Here is a 17,569-nt window from a genome sequence, read left to right on the forward strand (position 1 = left end):
CAATTAACAGTGTCCATTGCCTTAAAACACAGCTCATTATTTCAGTCTCCTGGTAAAATACACTCTATCTCCTATAAAATTCCTATAACACCACAGTAATCCTCTTGTGTTTATCTAGCTTCTTTAAAGCTGCTCTTTGAGTACTTTTGCCTCAATTTAAAATTTGTGAGCTATCTATGTGAATTATCACCATCAACATATTCAGAGTAATTTGAAAAATACTGTCCTCCAGGACTTCTTTAGCTGTATAGCTTGTATTTTTATGGTGCTTCATACTACCTCTGCTTGCCTTTATTAACAATTTTGAGTGTTTAATTTACGAAACTCATTAAGAGGAGTTGGTTTTGCTGGGTATCAAGCTTAGGAATTAATTGTTGCAGAGATATCAACAGTGAGTTTAAACTGCGTAGTGACCCATGCAAAGTTGCTCTTGCCAGCATACATACATATACAAACCACATCGCATGATATCTAGGCCACCCTAAGGATATAATATATTTAGTTTTTACTTAGTGTTCATTAGATTATTTAACTTAATATAATTATACGTTCGAGGCATGTGGGCTGCTGAATTCATATGTTAGCATAGATCACCGCCTAGTGTTATGTCCGCACGTTTGCACCTTGTTGTCTTTGAAGAGTCTTCGAAGTATAACGAGATAGGTGACTCCTCCCCTGGACTACAGTGCGCATGGGCATCTTCTCCATCCTCAGATTGTTTTTCTCCGCCATTGGGTTCGGATGCACTTAGACAACTACAACTTCGGTGGAAAGTTTTCCAACTTTCCACCTCTAAAACTTTAAACTTTCGGCAGTATTGTTTCCGCTCGGTATCCCTCGACTCGACAAAACTTTCTTTTCTCTCCAGTCGTCGACGCGGGCCGTTGGGCCTTTTGGCCTTTTCGACGCCACGTGGACCTTCTGCTGATGGAAAGGACCCTGTTTAAAAAATGCCCAGAGTGTGGAGCCAAATTTTCACACAGCGACAAGCATAGGGTATGCAACAGGTGCCTATCTCCGGAGCACAACGAAGAAAAATTTCCAACTCGTGCTCTGTTCCGGACTAAAAAGACTATCCGGAACCGAAGAGCTTCTCGACTAGAAATGCAGCGACAGGCACCAGAACCGGAAAACATTTTCGACGACGAACATGAACTTCCAGAGGCAGAGGGCTCGGAAGATCTCGAAATAGTCACCGTAGAGGACCAGACGGACTCCGATGACCAGATCACACCGGGGCAAACCGTGAATACAAAAGCCCCTACCCCACCTCCACCTCCACATAAGGCTCCGGTCAAAGCATCGCACAAAAGCTCTGGCCGCGACCGAAACACAGCTTCTGAAGCCCCGCCTTCCGGCTCGGCTCTGAAGACCACACCCAAGCCTTCCGGTACCGCGGGACCGGACAAAGACACTCCACCCAAAAAGATTGTCGACCCCACTAGAGTCGTCGATCCGAAAAAGGCTGTCGAGCCAAAAAAGGCCTACGAGCTGAAAAAAGCCGTCGAACCGAAGAAGGTCGTCGAACCGAAGAAGGTCGTCGAACCGAAGAAGGTCGTCGAACCGAAGAAGGTCGCCAACCCAAAAAGGGTCGCCGAGCCGAAGAAGGAAGGCCGACGAGCCGAAGAAGGAAGGCCGACGAGCCGAAGAAGGCCGTCAAGCAAAAGAAAACTGTCGAGCCGAAAAAGGTAATCGAGCCAACCAAAGAAGGTCGTCGAACTGAAGAAGGTCGTCGAACCGAAGAAGGTCGTCGAACCGAAGAAGGTCGCCAACCCAAAAAGGGTCACCGAGCCGAAGAAGGAAGGCCGACGAGCCGAAGAAGGAAGGCCGACGAGCCGAAGAAGGAAGGCCGACGAGCCGAAGAAGGCCGTCAAGCAAAAGAAAACTGTCGAGCCGAAAAAGGTAATCGAGCCAAAACAGGTCGTCGACCGTAGAAAAGGCGTTGCACCGAAAAAAAGACGTTAAACCGAAAAAGCCCATCGACCCTAAAAAGGCTTCACATGATAAAAACGTCCAGCCTAAAGAGACACTCGACCCAAAGAAAGCTAAATCTTCGGCGCCACGGACAGAGGAGGAAGAACTTTCACCCAGATCCACAACAAAGACTGTATATAGACCCTGACACAGGACATATAGTCTACAATAAAAACAAAAGAAGACTGGACTCTGAAGCCCCTTCTCCTGTTCCTCCAAAGAAAAAGGACTTTGGCACATCCCCTTCAAGACCGTACACACCTCCTCCTTACACTCCCAACATGCCTTATGTTCCATATTCTCCTTCACTTGTAGATTATGATCAGGAAGAAGACATGGGGGATGATCCTCAGGATGATTTTATACCACCTGATGATCCAGGGAACCCAGATGACACATGGAGTGACCATAATGACCCCGACGACACTGATTACACTCAGCCCATACCCGATCCCACTACATACCCCACAAAGACGTCTCCTACGGACAACACTGTTGCTTTTAACCAATTAGTGGACAGGGCAGCTCAGTATCATGGTGTACACATGCACACTGACCCTATAGAGGAGGATTTCCTATTTAACACCTTCCCAACATCAGAGAAGAGTGTACGTATACTCCCTATGCTAAAAGGGGTACTAAAGCACGCACCAGACATCTTAAAAGACCCAGCCAGAGCGCGTGTCCTCAATCCAAGGATTCAAAAGAAATATAAACCGGCCCCTACAGACCCGTCTTATATCCAGTCTCAACTACCACTAGACTCCCTAGTTGTGTCTAACGCTAGGAAGAGAGCGAACTCACAAACAACAGGTGATGCTCCCCCTCCTGACAAGGAGTCAAAAATTCTAGAAGCATCAGGGAAGAGGGTGGCCTCTCAGGCAGGAAATACCTGGAGGATTGACAATACACAAGCTCTCATAGCACACTATGATGAACTGGAAGGATTACTACAACACCTACCAGAACCATATAAGGCAAAAGCTAATGACCTAATACAGGAAGGGAAATCCATTACTAACGCATCCATAAAATGCGCCCTTGATGTAGCTGATACAGCCGCTAGGTCTGTCAACACTAGTTTATTGCTACGCAGGCATGACCGGCTTTGCATTTTAGGTTTTAAAAATGAAGTGCAGGCCACAATACTCAATCAACCAATTAACCAGGATTTCTTATTTGGACCTGCGGTAGATACCATCTTAGAAAAGATGAAAAAAGACACTGACACCGCTAAGTCCTGGGTGCACTTCAATTTCAACAGTCTAGAACCCCCTTTTGTTGCTCCTCCTTTCGAGGCTCAGGCAGAGGCAACACATCACAAGCATCTTCATCCTGTAATACACAAGACACCTTTAATAAAGGCTCCTATAGAGGAAGTTATAGAGGAAACAATAACAAGGGCAGAGGACGTGGTAATAATAACACCCGAGCCTCCACCGCCACCAAACAGTGACTTTCTCACACTCCCTCCAGACCACTTAACTCCAGTCGGAGGAAGATTAACACAATTCCTACCAGTCTGGAATACCGTTACTACAGACAGGTGGGTGAGACAAATTATCCAGTATGGTTACTGCCTGGAACTCAAATCTACTCCACCCAACATGCCACCCAAACACCGTCCAATGTCCAAAGAACATATCACGCTGTTACAACAGGAGGTGAAATCCATGCTAGAAAAAGGTGCCATAGAGCCAGTCCCTTTACAACATCAAGGGACAGGGGTATACTCTCTATACTTCCTCATTCCCAAAAAAGACGGCTCCCTCAGACCAATATTGGACCTCAGACCTTTGAACCAATACATCCACTCAGATAATTTCCATATGATCACTCTACAACAGGTACTCCCACTACTACAGCAAGGCGACTTCCTCACAACATTAGACCTCAAGGATGCATACTTTCACATACCCATACATCCAGCTCACAGGAAATACCTCAGGTTCACAATAGAAGGTCAGCACTATCAATTCAAAGTCCTCCCCTTCGGGGTAACCACAGCACCGAGGGTGTTTACAAAATGCCTAGCAGTAGTGGCAGCACCCCTCAGAAGGCAACACGTCCATGTGTTCCCCTACCTCGACAATTGGCTCATAAACGCCAATTCGTACGTACAGTGTGCCAGCCATACCTCAGACGATCCAGCTACTGCACAATATAGGATTTTCAATAAATTACCCAAAATCACATCTGCAACCCTCCCACATACAGCAATATCTGGGAGCAACAATAAACACCTCCGTAGCAAAGGCATATCCAAATCCAGCCAGGATAGCCAACATACAATCTCTCATTCAAAAATTTCAGCCACAACACTCCCTGCCAGCTCGAGTGTTCATGCAGCTTATAGGCATGATGGCCTCCTGCATATTCATCGTCCCTCATACTCGGCTTCAAATGCTCCCCTTACAGGAATGCCTAGCACGCCAGTGGAACCAAGCTCAGGGACAACTAAAAGACCTAGTGTTGGTAGACAGTCGCACTTACCGCTCTCTGCAGTGGTGGAACCCACAAAACCTTTCCAAGGGGCGACTGTTCCAAGAGACGGTTCCACAGGTCGTACTAACAGCGGACGCATCACTGACAGGTTGGGGAGCCCATCTCCTTTAATATACAGTCCAAGGTCTCTGGACAGTCAAACAAAAGAATCTACATATAAACCACTTAGTTACTGGCAATATTCCTGGCAATGAGAGCTTTTCAGAAATACTTGCGCAACAAGACTGTGTTGATCCGGACGGACAACATGACAGTCATGTACTACATCCAGAAACAGGGGGGCACCCACTCTCTGCAACTATCTCACCTAGCACAGAGCGTATGGAAGTGGGTGATTCCTCAATACATTGATCTCCTGGTAGAACACCTCCCAGGGACAGACAACCAGATAGCAGACCTACTAAGCAGACACAGTCAGCAAATACACAAATGGGAGATTCATCCTCGAGTTCTCCAACCATTCTTCCAAAAGTGGGGACATCCAGACATAGATCTGTTTGCCACAAACGAAAACTCAAAATGCCCGTTCTTCGCCGCCAGGTACCCACACCCGTTGTCACAAGGCAATGCGATATGGATGAACTGGTCAGGCAGATTTGCGTACGCATTTCCACCAACCCCAATGATTCCATTAGTGGCACGCAAGCTAAGGCAACAGTCACTCACAATGATCCTGGTTGCTCCCACATGGGCAAGCCAGCCATGGTACACAACGCTCCTAGAACTCTCAGTAGTTCCTCACCAAAGACTGTCCCTCGCGCCACAACTGCTAACGCAGAACCATGGAGAAATCAGGCACCCAGATCCCAATCAGATGAACCTAGCGATCTGCCTCCTGAAATCTTAGAATTCGGATGTCTTAACTTGCCTCCAGATTGTATGAACATTATCAAAGAAGCAAGGCGTCCCACTACTAGAGCATGTTACGCAGCTAAATGGAAAAGATTTGTTATTTACTGTAATAATAATCAAATCAATCCATTGGATACCTCCATCCAAAATTTAATCTGTTACTTGCTACACCTTCAGAGATGAAACCTAGCATACTCATCCATAAGGCTACACCTCGCTGCCATAGCCGCATTTCTTCAAAACAGACAACACGGGTCCCTATTCAGAATCCCACCTATCAAAGCTTTTATGGAAGGACTTAAATGAATTATCCCTCCAAAGCATCCACCTTCTCCAGTCTGGAACGTAAACATCGTACTTACCAGACTCATGGGACCTCCCTTCGAACCACTTAATTCATGTGAACTACAGTTTTTAACATGGAAGGTGGCATTTTTAATTGCTATTACCTCCCTCAGGCGAGTGAGTGAGCTACAGGCACTAACCATTCAGGAACCATTCATGCAAATTCACCACAATAAAGTAGTGCTGCGTACAAACCCGAAATTTATGCCAAAAGTTATATCCACTTTCCACATCAATCAGTCCATAGAATTGCCAGTTTTCTTTCAAAACCCGCAATCTGTAGCTGAAAGAGCCCTACACACACTAGACGTTAGAAGAGCTCTCTTATATTTCGTTGACAGAACAAAATCATTCAGAAAGACAAAGCAACTATTTGTCGCTTTCTCACCACAGCATAAGGGCAATCCCACCTTCAAAGCAGGAATAGCCTGATGGATAGTTAAATGCATTCAAATATGCTATGAAAAAGCAAAGTGCACTTTAACAGTTCCCCCTAAAGCACACTCAACGCATAAAATGGGGGCATCCATGGCTTTCCTAGGAAATATTTCCTTAGAAGACATATGTAGGGCAGCTACATGGTCTACCATACACACTTTCACAAAACACTACTGTGTTGAAGTGCAAGCCAAACAACAGGCTGCTGTAGGCCAGGCTGTCCTTAAAACTCCATTTCAAACCACTGCAGCTGATACAGGTGACCACCGCTAGAGGAGAAACTGCTATACAGTCTATGCTAAGATATGAATTCAGCAGCCCACATGCCTCGAACGGAAAATGCTACTTACCAGTATGCATCTGTTCTTGGCATGTAGGGTTGCTGACATTCATATCGCCAACCCTCCTCCCCAGTGCCTGTCACAGCTGCATGGTTATCTTCTTTACATACATTTACATGGTCATCTCTTACTTTACTATACTCCATCTTTGCCACAATGGAGAAAAACAATCTGAGGATGGAGAAGATGCCCAAGCGCACTGTAGGCCAGGGGAGGAGTCACCTATCTCGTGATACTTCGAAGACTCTTCCAAGACAACAAGGTGCAAACACCCGGGCCCAACACTAGGCGGCGATCTATGCTAAGATAAGAATGTCAGCAGCCCTACATGCCAAGAACAGATGAATACTGGTAAGTAGCATTTTCCTTACAGATTTCATTTATGATTGTAGATACTCCTTCATTATTAACACCTGTCTGATTACATCCTATGCAAAGTCCAGAAATCTAGTGTTGGGTGCTGATATTGCAAATTTTTCTTTGAAGTAGAGGTTTCACTTTCTAGGTGACTCATTATCCCTCCCAGAAATGCACAGTGCAACAGGACGACAACTTCACTTCAGATTGATTTTACCGGCATTGGGCTTGGACATGCTTTTTCTGAGCTTCTGGACCATCGTCCTACAGGAGGCAAAGGACCGGATTGCATCCTGCAAGATACACAGGCACCATATGATTGTCGATGGCTTTGAAATCAACCTGAATGGAAGATGTTAAGTCCTTTTTGTAAATGAATGACGTGGGGGTTGGGTTATGCAGAACACGCAAAGCAGTTCCGCCCTAATTGTAACAGCAGTTCCCTGTAGTCAGGCCATCATAGAGTATATAACCTTTACCTAGCAAGGAATCAAAGTTTTTGTCTTGCCAGGCCTTTAAAAATAAGACAACCATCCATAGTAGGAGATAATGTCTGTGTGGGCGCTAAAAACCTAATTGCTGAAGCTCTCCTTGACCAAGTCCAGCATCAAAGGTACATACTCTAACAGAGTGAAATTAGGCCCGTCTAGTATTCTGGGAGGCTAGTGATGGCGAAATCCAAAATACATGTTCTCAGAGAACTCTGATTTCAGACGCAACAATCTCCCGAAACTGATAACAGCAGGACGAAATTTATGCTCAAGGCGGCCATATCTGAGGAACTTAGATCATTGCCTGTCCCAAAAAGACACAGGTCAACTGCCACAGCAACCAGTGCAGTCTTGCTCAACAGCACATTCACTGTACAGCGACTTATCAATTCTTAAACATTCCTGACCTGTGCAAAGATCCTGTCCTTATGGATAATGAAAATGATTATCGTATGGACTGCCATAAAGACCAGTCTTTGTAACCCTATCCAATAAAACCTTCCCTACTGAGTGACTTTACATCATATCTTATGCAGAAAACTAAAGAATGGCTGACCATTCTAAGTTCAAACCACTTGTGGCAGCACCAGAAGGTCCTTTGTAAATAAAGTGCCATGTACCATCAGATTCCCTGGTTGTTCATACATCTAGGAAAATGACCTTCGCCCAGAGCATTGGGGATACCCCACCTTCGGGCAAGGAAAGCTGGAATATTAATACAGCTGACAAAGCTGTAAACGCAACAACTTAATGGCCCATCACCATTTTACTGCTCTTCTTGTCTAGAGATATCAGGTACCACTGGGAAGACACAGAGCAGCTAGCCTACTGAAAAAGAGGCAAGGAGTTTGTGGACAGTCAACACTTTGTGTGCTCTAGAACGCAACAATGCAAATTCTACTGGAAACAAATACCAGCATCCTTCTCTGAAGGCATGCCTATTTCAGGATTTCAGCTTTCACCCTGATGTTATGTTATGAGTTATTTATAGAGTGCACGATCACCAGGTAGGTCTCTTGGCACTAGGTGATGTAAAATCGAGAACCCCTACAATTGATAAGCCTGTGTACACAACCACGTCTTCAGGAGTTGCCTAAATTTGGTATAGACAGATGCCTGCCTAATTTCCAAGGAAAGTGTATTCCAGGTACGTGGAGCAGCGATAGCGAACCTACGTACTCCAATCCTTAGTTTCTTGTAGGTGGGGGTGACCAAGTAGTAAAGGTGGCTTGATCTCAGTTCTCTCGTCGGACAATATTTTACAATTCGGGCTTTCACAAAGCCTGGGCGGCTTAAATGCAGCGCCTTGAACACTATGCAACATGCCTTAAATCTGCACCACCGGCAGCCAATGGAGGATCTTTAGTCACCTGCGTGATAGAACACCCTCGTGGTAGCTGAAATATCAGCCTAGCAGCCTGGTTTTGAATTAACTGAAGCTTGCGCAAGAGGGATTTTGGGAGGTCCAGATAGTTTGTGTAATCCACTCTGGACATAGCCAGTGCCAGGATAACTTGGATTGAGGTCTCTCTCGTCAGGAATTTCCTAACCTTTGTTTTTTCCCACGAAGTTGCAGGAACCATGCCAGGGTCACTGCACCGACATGTTTACATGATAGATCCACATCAATGACCGCCCCCAAACTTTTTACTGCCCTTTTCAGAGTGGAAGGGGAGCCCATCTCACTAGGCCACCACCCCGGATTCCAACAAACAGTTCTACTCTTAGTGAGGACTATCTCAGTTTTATCTGAGTTAAGTTTCAGTTGGTTATCGTTCCTCCATCCCCTGATGAATAGCATGGTGTTTTGGAAATGTTGTCTCGCTGCATTGCTGTTGTCGATCGGGAACAACAGTTGCATATCAGGGTAGTTGAAGATGTTTACTCCCATCATCTTCAGGGATCTGACCAAAGGTTGGATGTAGATGTTTAATAAGTGGTGGGGAAAGAGAAGACCCTTGGGGCACACCACAGCTCACCTTAACCTCTATAGAGGAATACGGAGAGAGTCGCACTGATTGGGATCAATCCTTCAGAAACAATGTCATCCAGTTCAATGCTGCGCCCCGTAACCCCGCGGCCCAGACACGGTCAATCAACAAAGAGTGGTCCACTGTGTCAAAAGCCGCTGACAGGTCAAGTAGCACTAGAGCTTGAGTGTTCCCCTTATCCACTTCTCTTTGCTATTCGTCCAAAACCGACGTAACCTACTGCTTCATTAGAGTGTGCTGGTCAAAACCCCTCCTGACATATGCTTCCAAGATCTTAGCTAAATACGGGAGAAGGGACACTGGGAGAATTTGCTACTGAGCCCGAGGCACCTCAGTTTCTTGGATCATCTGTGAATTTTTAGCAGAGCAAGGCCTTTAGGGAGGCTATATTGCGCATCATTGGTCCTCTTATGGCTCTGTCTAGCATGCCGATGGGCTTCCGGGATCTGCAGGCGCCTCCAGTGAAGTCAATGCTGCTAGATCCGTCCTAAGCGCTTTCTGTTCTCTATAACTCACTGTGTGTTCTACAGTGATTTTATTACCTACTTCCACTCCAGTATCACAATCTGTATTAGTAACTTTGAAGCAGACTCTGGCCACGATACCACTGGTTCCAGGGGACTCTTTAATGATACCGGGTCTGACTTCAAGCCAAATTAGTTTCGTCACATATTCATCCTGACACATCCCATTCCCACACAGTCAGATTCAGACAGAACACTGCCACTACTGTGGATACACTCTCATAACCTCACCAGCTTTTTTACTCCGACCAAAGCCAACCGCCACTAGGGGATGACAATGGAAATGATGTGGACAATGTTCCCCGACATGGTGTTGTGTATTTGTACAAGGTACAACTCATCCAGGAGGGTATCTTGGCGCTGAGATTCTGATAAAGACAAACCTATACTGTCTCCCCTCCAAAAGCCACCATCAATAGAATGTGCTTCCTTTGCTGTGGTGATAAGACGTGCAGCTGGGATCTTGGACCTACAGCTGCCTTCCCTGGAAGTTAAATCTATCTCTGGTGAACAGGCAGGTAGCCAGATACCCAGACCGGTACCAGGCAACCCAATTTTTTTTCTCTCAACATCCTACTCCAGAGATTCTGGTGGTACAGGCTTCTAAAAGTAAGGTTGAAACACAGGTCATTCCCAACTACCCCAAGAATGAAAGAGGATTTAGGAAACAAATGTTCTTGTCTGCCTGTCTAGCCCTTGTGGTTGGTCATTGCCAGTTGTCAATCGGGGCATTATGCACATGCCCACTGGGACATCAGCAAGAATTTGCAATTTGCCAGCAGTCCTTGAGGATTTCTGGGTGTCCCTGGCTTTAACCTTTCAGGATGGTGAGAATGTGACCAAATATGTAATTTGTTCTGACATGAATACCACTGATAGCTTGGAATGAGCGATCGGTGCTCTGCCGCCACACATGGATGAGGTTTGCACTACAGGCTTCTCTGGAGGTGTCCAAGCATCCCTTATGGATATGCCTTTTGATGGTTCTCGCCTATTTGTTGAGAAAGCTGATTCTGCGCAGAAACTATTGAAGGAGAGACGGCCCATGGTGCATTCTTTGGACCGTTTGACCACTGCCAGACTGTTTGCTCAATTATTTTGACTCTTTCAGGGCTACTTAAGATGTTTGACTGCCCATGCAACTGGCAATACATTCCTTTCAGGGTTGGGAATGTGGTTCAGGCAGGCAACGTGCAGGTCCTCTCAGTCCCCTCCCTTAGGGCATCAGCTTCCAGCCTGCTTTAATTTGCCCTTAGTAGCACACAGCCACCCTGTGGGAGGCCTGATCAGACATTTCCTCCAAGGGTTGCAAACTGTCATGTCCTTCAGATTGTTCAGTGGAGTTGTGCGCTTCCGACCCGCTGAATCTTCCGCCCACATCTGAGAGACTGTTAAGGCAATAGAAGTCTATTTTGTTGCCGGAGATCAAGCCCTATTTATCCAAAGGTGCAAGACAGAGGGCACAAGACATGGAAATCAGGACTGCTTGTTACTCCTGCTATTTCCTCTTACCGAAAATAGATGAAAATCTTTGTCCTATTTTAAATCTTTGCCCTATGAACACCTTCCTGCGAAAGAACAAATTCAGCAGTCTCACACTGGCTCAAGTTCTGTCTGCCTTTTATCTCGGTGAATGGATGGTAGTGTATGACCTAGTAGATGTGTACCCATCCTGCAGTCCAACAGAGATGTTACATGCAGTTCAGGGTAGACCTGGAGCATTTCAGTTTGAAGTGCTCCCCTCCTGCCTTAAAAGTGCCTGCAAGGGATGATGGTTGTCACCTCACATCTTCGGAGGTTGGGGATAGCAGTTTACGCCTTCCTCTAGGTCTGGCAGATGATAGTAGAGTTGCCATAGTCAGTCATAGACCACCTCCAGAGGACGACAAACCTCATGTCATTGCTGGGTTTTGCAATCGGCATGCCAAAATCATACCAGACTCCCTCTCAGAGGCTTCCTTTTACCATATCTGTCTTGGATACAGTTCAGTTCAGGTCCCTCCCTCCAACACAGCGATTCTAGGACATTTGGGCTCAAACCCCGCTGTTGCAGCCTTGGTCTGGGGCCCCGAGAGAGTGGTTCGGAGTCTTTTTGGCCTTCTGCATCCTGTTCTTTGAATATGAGAGATTGCATATGCATGGTCTGCTGGAGAATCTGAAACCTCAGTTGGCCCAGAAGTTTGAGGTAACTGTGACAGATCTGCGGTGGTGGCTACTCATCCGCAACTGGACCACCGGCATACCCCTCTCAGGACCCCACGCGGAGCCAGCAGTGGTGACAAATGTCCATTTCTCGCGTTGGGAAGTCATCTAGGACACATTGATATTGAAGGATTCTGTTTTTTGGCAGAAACTTGACTCCACATTAATCTATTAGAGTTGTAAGCTATTTGCCTTGAACTGAATTGCCTTCTGTCAATCAAGGGGAGGCTAGTACAGGTTCTCACAGATGCCACTGCTATGTGGTACTGCAACAAGCTGAGCAGCGTACTATGCACCTCTTGAGTTGGCCAAGGCGTCAAGGCATTTCCCTGATTGTGAATCTTATGATGCGCACCAAGGCGGACAAGTTCCTTGCTGGTCACAAAAGGTGATGACACCCCAAAGTGGTGCATGGTATCTTCCTGCAGTCGGGAGAAAACTGGGTAGATATTTTCATCACCAAACTTCTGAGCATGAGTACACGTCCTTGCATCAGGCTGCTTCTTCGGAAGGACCTCCCGTCTCAATACCAGGGCAGCTCCCATTTATTCGAATTTGCACAATCTATACCGATGTACCTGTGTAGAGATTGAATGGTGGCAACTGACTTCTTTTGATCTTTGCTTGATGTAGTAGATGTCAACCATGCTGATAGTCTCTCTTTATTTAATCCACATAGGCTATGCACTTGGACACATCTGTGGCCTGGTGCGGCAGTGTAAGACTGACCCCTTACAAGCAAAGCTATTGGAAGTCCTTTTGTTTGTTTAATCGTTGGCCTAGCAAGGCTTTTCAGTAGACAATATTAAAGGTTATGTATGTGTTAGCCATTGCGGCCTCTTTAAATTTGTCGTCCCAACCAGCATTAGGATCTGTTCAAATTAGATTTATTACTTGATTGACACACTTGTTGCCTCCCAAAGTTTATGATGCCAGGGTGGTATTTAGATTTGGTCTTTATGTTTCTCATGTGTATACCCTTCTCACTGCGTCTCCTGACTTTATAGACAGTCTTCCTCATTGTGATTGTCAGCTCAAAGCATAAGTACTCTTCAGGCACATTCGGTGCATCTGCCCTACACCACCTTTTTTTGAGACAGGTTGCTGCGGAGGACTCTGGCATTCTTGCTAATAGTTATTTCTCCCTTCCACTTTGAGCAATATATTACTCTACCAATTTTGTTTGTCCCCCCCCCCAAAAGAGTTGGAGAAGTTCCATTTGTTGGACCCCAAAAGGGCCTTTTGGATTTAGATTGATTGTACCAGGGACCATCGACTGTACGATCCAATTTTTGTGTATTGTTTTTTTTTTTTGTAAGGGTAAGGCTGTGCAGAAGAGGACCATGTCAAGGTGGTCAGTCCTCTGCATTAAAATAAGCTGCACACTGGCAAAGGAGATAGCCTCCAGAAGTTCTGACAGCCCATTCTTTCAGGGATAAGGCTACTACTACTACTGTGTTGGCATATGGAGTTTTGCAGCGTGAATCTTTCTGGATTCACTATGCTGTGCATATTCCGCAATCTGGCGGTTGGGTCCGGAATCGTAGTCTTTTTTTTTTTTTTTTTTTTTGTCGTAGCCCAGGTGGGCGTCGACGTCCCCCCATTTGGTGTACCTTCGGTGACGTCGGCGTGCTTCCGGCGGAAGCTACCACCCTTGGGCGCCATCTTAAGATTCTTTTTTCCGCCGTTGGGTCTGGGTCGTCGCGTGAAGCTCCAGAAGTTTTGGAGGAGGAAAGAAGAAAATACAGCAAATATTCACAGGTGAAGAACTGAGAACATCGACAGAAGAGGACCTTTAGAGAGGAGACGACGAAGAAAGGAGAGAACTTCGAAATCTTCGGCGTCCTTGAAGGAATGCGCACACAGGGGGCCCCCTGAGCGCAGGGATGTACAAGACGCCGTTTAAATTCTGCAAGAACTGCCACCACAAGTTCGCACAGAAGGACCAGCACCCAGTCTGCAACCTCTGCCTGCCAATCGACCACGAGAGCAGAGACTGCAACGCCTGCTCCGTCTTCAAGCCGAAGACACTCCGAATTCGAGAAGGACAGAGGACGGCTCACCACACGATGCAGGGCAAGGGCCAAGCCCCGACGCTTTATGAACTTGGCCTCTCCACCGACGATGAGGACAACATCGCCGAAGGACCAGATGACTTCACGGTTGCTGAGACCGATAAGAATATGCCTGATAAGGTAGGAGAGTCTACGACCCCGAAAACTCCCACAGGGCCTCGAAAACCTGAGGCAGACTCTCGAAAGTCAGAGCACAGAGCCTCGAAAGGAGCACCGGCGACCGAAGCTGCATCCTCCGAAAAAGAACCCAGCGGATCCTCCGAGAAGGACTCCCGGAGGCAGAAGACCAGCGAAAAGCAAAGGTCATCGAAGCAAGCCCCCGAAAAAGGGCCTTCGACTTCGACTTCGACGTCGAAAGAAAAAGAGCCGAAGAAAGCTTCGACGACGACGCCGAAAAGAGCAGCCGAAACGCTCGACGACGAACAGGCCGCAGAAATGCAGAGAAAGAAGAGGAGGCTCGAGGCCGAAATGGAGAACATCCTTCAGAGAAAGAAGGACTTCGACGAAAAAATGAAAAGTTACAAGATCCCCCCGAAGCCGGCACTGACCGTCGCTGAGGTACAGGAGCTCGAGGAGTTCGACGTCGAAGAGACGCCGAAAACCCCGGAACCTTCGGAAGAGGAGGAGGACCTCTACTACACAGAGGGGGATTACGGGGAACAGCAGTCAAGCTACGGTTCAGGTTCCTCGATGGCCCAAGACCAGGAATGGTAGGACATCGAGGCCGAAAACCCAGAGGAGGCGGTGGAAACATACCCCTCGAGGCCTTCGCCACCGGATGACATTGGGGCATACAATGAGGTGGTAAGAAAGGCGGCAACAGCTTATGGGATTAAGCTGGAAGAGGAGAAGCCAAAAGCAGACTTCCTGCTCGAGACATTGCTCCCCATACAGACAAGGAGCCAGTTCCTGCCCATGCTCAAGAGTATCACAGACCAGGGAAAGGAGGCCTTTAAGGACCCGGCTACATGCAGATCTGTAACGCCGAGAACCGAGAAGAAATACAAATTCTCCTCCGAAGACCCAGCTTACATCAAGGGATCCGTCACAGCAGATTCTATCATCGCTGCAACGGCCAGAAAAAGGGCAAACGTCCCAACAACGTCCGGACCACCACCTGACAAAGAAAGCAGGAGGATGGATCTAACTGGCAGGAAGATTGAGAGGAACGCTGCAACGCACTGGCGGATGGCAAATTCCAACGCCCTCCTGAATAGGCACCAATACCAGCACTGGGATGAGATGGGACAGTTGCTCAAGCACCTCCCGGAACAATACCGTGAGAGAGCAGCACACCTGGTGGAGGAAGGGAAGAGCATCGCCAACTCATGCCTGAAGACAGCCTTGGATGGGGCAGAAACATCCAGCAGACTGATGGCTATAGGCATCACAGAAAGAAGGCAAGCATGGCTCAGGATCTCAGGATTCAAGGCTGAAGTCCAGAACAACATCCTGAACACACCCTTCAGCGGTGAAACATTGTTCGGAGCCCCAGTTGATGATAAGCTCACCCAACTGAAGAAGGACAACGAGACGGCAAGGTCCATGGGAGCCCTGCAGTTCAGAGGGATGAGAAGGGGCACTCCTTCACGGAGGCCGAACGGCAGAGGTGGAAGCCAGCGAGGAGATTCTCACCAGAGTTTCCACCAGGGGCAACAGAGTGACAGCCAAGGCCACCAGGGCCAGCAGAGGCAAAACTGGAACTACCAAGGCAGAGGCCAGTCCTTTCGGTCGAGAGGAAATGGACGGGGCCAGAGAAGGAGAGGCGGTGAACAGCCCCCCTCTAAGTGACTTCACACGAGAGAAGGTGCTCCACCACCCACACCCTCCGGGGGAGGAGCACGGAAAAACAAAGAGGAGAGGGCTACACGGACAAGACACAAAGGAACATGCAACGCCAGTAGGAGGAAGATTGAGATTTTTTCTCCAAGAGTGGAGAAAAATAACAACAGACAAGTGGATACTCAATATTATGCAGTTCGGGTACTGCATAGAGTTGGAAAAAAGGCCACCAAACAGAAAACCAAAGAAAAGACGGCACTCGGGAATAGAGCTGCAACTACTGTAAGAGGAAGCCCAAGAACTCCTCCTCAAAGCGGCCATAGAAAGGGTCCCCTTCAAAGAACGGAACATGGGAGTGTACTCAAACTACTTCCTAGTGCCAAAGGTGGACGAAAGCCTAAGACCCATCCTGGACCTACGGTTCCTAAACAAATACGTCAAAACCCAAAAATTCAAAATGACGTCCCTACAAGAGGTCATTCCTCAGATAAAAGCAGGGGACTTCTTGTCCACCATAGACCTCGAGGATGCATACCTGCACATCCCCATGAACAGGCAGCACAAGCACATGCTAAGGTTCACTGTAAACAAGGATCACTACCAATTCACGACCCTAGCTTTCGGCCTAAAGTCCGCAACAAGGGTGTTCACCAAATGCCTCGCGGCAGTGGCCGCACACCTAAGGAGAAAGGGGATACACGTGTACCCCTACCTCGACGACTGGCTGGTGAAGGCAAACTGCTACAGGACATGCAAAGAGCATGCAGAACAGGTGACAAGAACGCTAGCAAACCTGGGTTTCTCCATACACTGGGGCAAAAGCTCGATGGAACCAGAGCAAGTGAAGATCTTCCTGGGAGCCCAGATCGACACCATACAATGCAGAGTCTTACCGAGCGAAAAGAGAACGCTCAGCCTACTGAGGGAGAAACGTCACTACCAGAAGGGGCGATCTCTGACAGTGAGGACTGTGAGCAAGATCTTGGGGATGATGGCATCATGCATTCACCTGGTCCCCAATGTACGCCTACAAATGAGACCACTCCAAGAGTGGCTGCAACAACAATGGTCACAAGCCACAGGAAGTTGGGAGGATCTAGTGGTTGTAACGCACAGGGTGCAGGAAGAGATAAGGTGGTGGACCAAGGAGAGAATAACAGAAGGGAAACCTCTAACACCACCGGACCCAACAGTGACCATCACCACAGACGCATCCCAGAAGGGGTGGGGCGCACACATGAACAGGCTCAGAGTGAGGGGTCTGTGGAGCCCTACAGATGCAGTCAGGCACATCAACTACCTGGAACTGAAAACTGTGTTGCTAGCCCTCAAGGCCTTTCAGAAACACCTACACAACCAAAAGGTGCTAATACAAACAGACAACACCACAACGATGTTTTACATAAACAAACAGGGGGGAACTCAATCGTTCCCGCTGTCAAACTTGGCACAGGAGATCTGGAAATGGGCCATACCACTAAAAATAGACCTGCTAGCCATACACCTGCCAGGGAAGGACAATGTAGAAGCGGATTGGCTCAGCAGGCAGACTTCAGCATCCCACGAGTGGGAACTCAACAGTCAGGAAACAGAGAGTCTATTCAGGAAGTGGGGCACCCCAACAATAGACCTATTTGCAACACACCAATACTTTGCATCCAGGCAACCAGAGGCACGGTCCCAGGGGAATGC

The 17,569-nt window shown here is 47.4% G+C and overlaps 1 protein-coding gene across 6 annotated transcripts in view; it reads left to right on the forward strand.

Annotated features, from left to right (window-relative positions):
• Positions 1-17,569, forward strand: part of POU2F1 (POU class 2 homeobox 1) — a 615,583-nt gene that overhangs the window by 393,667 nt on the left and 204,347 nt on the right. The window lies entirely within an intron of this gene.

The sequence above is a fragment of the Lissotriton helveticus genome, chromosome 8 (assembly GCF_964261635.1).
Source record: "Lissotriton helveticus chromosome 8, aLisHel1.1, whole genome shotgun sequence".
Classification (NCBI taxonomy): domain Eukaryota; kingdom Metazoa; phylum Chordata; class Amphibia; order Caudata; family Salamandridae; genus Lissotriton; species Lissotriton helveticus.